This window comes from Nymphaea colorata, chromosome 9, assembly GCF_008831285.2.
Source record: "Nymphaea colorata isolate Beijing-Zhang1983 chromosome 9, ASM883128v2, whole genome shotgun sequence".
Classification (NCBI taxonomy): domain Eukaryota; kingdom Viridiplantae; phylum Streptophyta; class Magnoliopsida; order Nymphaeales; family Nymphaeaceae; genus Nymphaea; species Nymphaea colorata.
In genome coordinates this window covers 15,901,293-15,907,292 of record NC_045146.1, presented here as the reverse complement: position 1 = coordinate 15,907,292, position 6,000 = coordinate 15,901,293, and the positions used below count along the sequence as shown (strand labels likewise).

Below are 6,000 nucleotides of genomic sequence, written 5' to 3'. Positions count from 1 at the left end.
ATCCACGTCAACATTTTTGACTTTCATAAAGTGTGAGAGAATAGGACACGCACATCTGACTCATTCTCTGGCAGGCTCCATTTTCTGACGTCGGCAGCTGACATAATGAGACAATGTGGGGCTCTTGAGAATCACTTTCGCACAATTGTAATAGAAAGCTTTTCACAATCACAAGAGCCATTTAGTAGTAGCAGCAATAATTGGTGAAGCCTTGTCAAATAAAGAAAGCAGCACCATATGAAGAAGGCCTTTCCAGGCTCAACAAGTCACAGAGGCGCATCTTGCAAAGGGCTGGCTTCAGTTTCTTGCCTGAGTCAGAAAAATGGTATTGACAGTTTCTGTTAGCCCGTCAACAGACATTGCCAGCTTCTACTAGTCAGTCATTGACAATGTCAACATTGAACAGCCAGTCCATGGATGCCATTGCCAGCCATCACATTGACAATTTCAATATTAAATTGTCAGTGGAATCCATGGATTCCATGTCACATTGTGTATATTGATTCTTTTGGTTGCGACATCGACGGTTGAACTGCTAATTTTTCACCAACTTAACGTGAAGGAACAAGAATTAATTAAATTGACAGTCAAATCAAACTGAAGTGAGGAAAGCAGGCAACATGCCTACAACTCATATTAAGCAGATCATACATCCAGAACATCCTGCTTTGGCTTGCGTCTAAATTTGATTTCTAATTTGGTGTCGTTGCTTGGTATCTTTACCTTTCCACCTGCATGATGACAAAGTATGAGATGTTGGTGCTTTGATGCTTGCTATAATTGTAATAACCCAGCCTGAAACTGAACCAGTCACTTGGTCTAGTGGACCTACCTAATTCTGTGCTCTACTTTAGTTCGAAGCGCAAACCGACCACAAACTAGGTCAAAAGTAGTCTCAATGCCCACAAGCTGTTGATATGTCAATTATTTGCTTAATACAGTACCTTCGGTCTCTCTGATGTTCTTCCATCCCTTCAAAAAACAGAAACTGAACAACTGGTGATGACACTTTGCAGAGATGATTAATTTGCAGATGTGAACTTAAATTTTGCTTTGCTGGAACTGAAATTCCAACTTTCATAGATTGATTACAAAGACAAGTCTGCTTTCACCAACTAGGTTTCTATATTTGGATGATCCGACTCGACTTTAGACATCCATTTAAGGGGGAACTTAAGTTGTGCCAGTGGTCCATTTTTTGTTCAGGCATTTTTACCAGAAAGCAAATGAAACAAGCTTCACGTTACTCATTGCCATCCATCTAATAATATTGTCTTGTAAAATGTGCCACATTTATCTCTTTTGTGTTTAAGGGATTAATGTGGAGAATATTTTCTCTACCCACGGAAGGCCATCGGGCTTAAAATGCATAAAACAGGTCCAGGTCCATCATATTTATAAGGGATCTCTACAACCATTTTCAAAGATTGCTTCAAAATAATAGGATCTGTTACAACAGAGATTTATCTTTATTTATTTATTTGACGACTATGGTATGGCATCTCTTGTTTAGAAACTGCCGTAATCTTCATCAGCAGCAATGACTGTGCCTTGACCAACGCTGCTGCATTGGAGTCATATCCATAATACATAACCTTCTTTCACTTTGTCCTTCAAGACATTGTAAAGAGTTGAAGCCAAAATGAATGCTGCATGTTCCTCATCTACATAACGATTTTGGTATCACAGGTTCATCCCATTACAAGTGGGTATGTTAACCAAAAGAGATGTACGATGCCTGTGAAAAGGAGAAGAAAATGAACCTCTCAGATGGTAGGAATTAACATGTAAACATGGATCATAAAGAAGGAAGAAACGTTAGCAACTGATTTAAGCATAGAAAACAAAGGAAGAATTTAAAAGGTGGGAGGGGACAGGGAAACGGTTAACTTCAAGCTAGTAGACCCATCTCCTAACTCGATCTTAGTGTGACAAGAAAGGGCTTAAGCTCAAGAGTTTGGATCAACAGTGACTCATGTTCAATCTTCTTTTAAGTTGCAGTAGTGCCATGTACTCGTAATGCTCGACCTTTTCAAAATAGGTTTTCGTTTGAAGCTCAAGCATATAAAAAACTGCTAGCGTGAACACATCTGTTGCATTATTAAAGCAGGGATAATCCTTAGACTGCTATTGCAATTTATTCTGAATTTCACTGATACTAACTGTTAAACTATTGCCATTTGACCACCTATTTCTGTTTGGTGTTTCACATGCATCCAGTAGACTTTGATTTTTGCTGGTAAAACAAACCGTCTTTATTTTCCATTTTTTAACTGTTCTATGATCAAGCTAGCTAATGCCTACCGTGCACAATTGGGTGACCTCAATGTTCTTACACGTTGACAACTTTCATTTATTGGTCCTTGATCCCAACTAAGTTTTATTTTCTTGGCAGCTAAGCTGAGAAATATAGTCCCACATTTTATAAATAAAACTACTTATTCGTATTCTGTGCAACAGACCTTCAAAACAGCCAAGCAGCTTGTCCTTTACGTAAAGTTACCCAAAGTTACGCCTGCAGACATTTCATTTTACTGGTAATACTTAACCAGGAGTTAGTTCGTTCTTCCAATGTCGACCATCACATTTGTCAACCACATTCGTCTGTCATTTGTTGCACTTGTGAACGGAAAGAGGCGGGTTTTAAATGGTTGAGCGTAGTACCTAAGTTGAATTAAGGGGTGTGGGAAGGGGAGGACTTTTGGGCTTCGTTCGGGTAGTGGGATGTAAACTTCTTGCTCACCCAAAATAAAATGAGACAGTAGAAACCTAGTAGAAACCTTACAGCGCCAGTTGGTAAATCCCTTAGCAGAGCTCGTTTGGTTGCCCAACAGAACACACAGTTCTTGGAACAGAGTGTCCCGTTGCAGACATTTTATGTGAAACTCTTAACGCCGATGCCACTCGACACCTTTTTTCTGGAACTCACACTTCAACAAGACGAAAAAATGTTCAACACAAATTAATCCACATAAACATATTTGAATCAACTGAAAAACGTCTGAAGCTCCCCACTTGGAGCTATATGCACCCACACGACCAGAGTTCCTCCCGAATCGACCAAGTCAAACGAATCATCTCGATTCGATGTCAATCAGACAATTCTGCCACTCATTTGCTCTCTCTCTCTCTCTCTCTCTCTCTCTCTCTCTCTCTCTCTCTTTTACGCAGACATTTTAATTAGATCTACAAGTGTTAGCTTTTCCTCTTACTATTCTTATCTGGTCGAAATTATAACTTCATTTTTATTATCTTGTCCTCATGCGCGTGCATTTGAAAAGAACACCACCAAAGATCCTCAGCATAAACAGCTACATGTAGGCGCAGTTCAGTCACTTACCAGTCTTAATAAAAATGAGAAAAACAGAAGACAGCGACTTATGCACTATATCTATATGAGCATAGATAGTGTACCATTAAAAGGAAAATCACCTGAATCTGATTGCATTGAAGGCTGTCAATGCCCTATTTTATATGGTTACAAAGATTAACTGTTTTCATGGTCACTCTTTATGCAAGCCAAAACTGAACTTCCGTCCTCAAGCTGTAACAATTTTTAGGGTATTACAAAGGCTAGGCATCAGGTCAGCTTGGCTTGGCCTGGCTCCGGGCTAGGGCAGACTAAGTAGAATAAATAAATAAATAAATAAATATATATATATATATATATATACATATAATATTAAAAAAGAAGTTATCAGACAGACTCAAGAGGCCCTGGTGCTTAATTTTAAAACTTGAGCCCGAGTGAAGCCAGCTACGGGATACCTGACCTAGTGCCTACCCGTCACTTTTAGTGCTGCTTCTAAATATATTACGGGTTGCATTGTTTCCTTCATTAATTTCAAAAAAAGAACATAGTGCCTCCGCATTTGTACAACCAAAGATATTCTTAGTATATACTGAGCAATGATTGTTAACGAGATGCATTTCATCCACGGGCAGAGATGGACTGTAAACTGCTCCAATGCCTTATTAAAGGGCTCTGGAAGAGACTAAATTGCATAGGCTAATACAACCCGATTGACAAGGTGATTCGCATTCGTCAATCATCGTAAAGATCTCTAGTTGTAGCAGAACAGACCATTATAAGGAAGTATGTGATCTTCATTGAGTTAGTTTTATTATAAGCCGTGAAAAGACCATGTTTACACAAACTTTGTATCATTGATAAATATTGAGTGTTATGGATTACATCTAAGATTATTTCTAGGGAAACTGGCCTTTTGCGTCCTGCAGCAAATATAATCAGCTCCAATCAAGGGGAGCAGATGTTCTTCTTTTTTTTTTTTTTTTTTTTTGGACTTTAACGTGGGCCAAATGATTTTTTATAAAAATATACATATATTTTTTTCTATAACAATTTGGGTGCGTCCAAGAATTAGCATCATCATTAACAACAAAGTTTGGAGATATGTTATAAAGTTAACTGCTGGTTACCGACCTTGAGCGAAACAGATTAAGTTTTTCAGTTCACAGGATAACCTTTGTGGGTTAACTTTAAGCAATTCAGGCATTATAATAATGGAAAATCCCTTCTGCTTCTTCTTAGCAATTCAAACATTACAATCATGGGTATAGACAAGCAACAACATGTTAGATGCAATGACCGGATTCTACCATAGCCACAAAAAATAAGCCAGCCGAAAAAAAGAAAAAAGAAGCGATTTTTTTGGGGAAAAGGCATCAAAATGAAAAACAACGCAAAAAAATGTGTTCATTCAATCTTTTTCATTTTTTACATTTTGTTTTCATGTAATTTTATATTCTTATATTTTTTCCATTTTCACATTTTTTTATAATTTACTTTACTACATTTTAGTAACGTAAGGGTGGTTTTCTTAAGACCAAAGAAGAAATGAAACCTTCTTTGCTTTGGAAAACATTTTAGTAACGTAAGGGTGGTTTTTTTAAGACCAAAGAAAAAAGAAGCCATTTCTAGAAATAAAGCTGTATTATAAAAAAAAAACCACGCTTAAAGTTCTAACAAAATGTCAAGGATTCTATTATAAGCTTATACAATACGAAAGACCAAGGTAAGCTAGCTCAAGCTCCCTACGTTGAGTTTTCAATTCTCTGCAACTGCAGATCTGCCAAGCCCCAAAAGCCGTATTCTCTAATAAAAGGTAAGGGGCCCTAATCCTCAGCAGGTTTACCGTCCAAGCCCCAGGAGCCATGCTACTTTAGTTTGGTTTCATTAAACCTATGCTTGCAGTCTGCCATTGTTAATTCGGTTTCACTATGGAATTGTTGTGAGTTGGATTTGATATTAAGCAATGTTTTAAAACCCCGTTACTCGGGTCTCGACTCGTTTGTTCTAGCCTCATAACTCAGCGGGTTAACTTGTTGACTCAGGTCAGTTTTCGTTACCTATTGTTTTAAAGAAAAACAATATATAGCTTGTCATTTAAATATAAAAAATTGTACAATGACTTAAATCCATGTATAATTCATACCTTCAAGTAATAACTAAGTTATATCATATGTTTGGATAACAAGAAATTGATAACAAGATCTATAATTGCATTTTTCAAAGAAAACTGTGTGAAATGAATCAATATATCAAAGAAAAACAAGTCAATAAAGATCAAGCACTAAGATCAACACATTCAACATTTACAACTACCAAATGGTTGCCAAATTCTACGTCCATGTTAATATCATATAAAACTAAAAATCCAAAAGTAAAAGTCCAATGTCCAAAAATTTGAAATAAATACACGGTATAAGAAGTTAAACCGAATTAGTTTTATCTTTTCATCTATAACATGTATGCATCTTAATCTGTATACTTGGTTTATTATATCTATACCAAATATCCAAATTGAGTTATATTTTTAAGCCTATGCATTTATGACATACAAATGAAGTCAAATTGTTTGCACAAGAAGCCCTTTCATCAACTAATATAGTTTAGAACTTTATACTACCTAAATTTGCGTTGGGCAGCCAGAATTAAAGCACTTGGGATCTCCAGTTATCTGCTTTGATTTCATTGTC

The 6,000-nt window shown here is 36.8% G+C and overlaps 1 long non-coding RNA gene across 1 annotated transcript in view; it reads right to left on the bottom strand.

Moving 5' to 3' along the window:
• Window positions 1-1,403: 1,403 nt before the first annotated feature.
• The window catches only part of LOC116260107 (uncharacterized), a 30,137-nt gene continuing 25,540 nt past the window's right edge, over window positions 1,404-6,000 (bottom strand). Inside the window, exon 4 of the long non-coding RNA XR_004174040.2 lies at window positions 1,404-1,738. This is a non-coding gene — a long non-coding RNA (uncharacterized LOC116260107). The remainder of the gene's footprint in view (window positions 1,739-6,000) is intronic.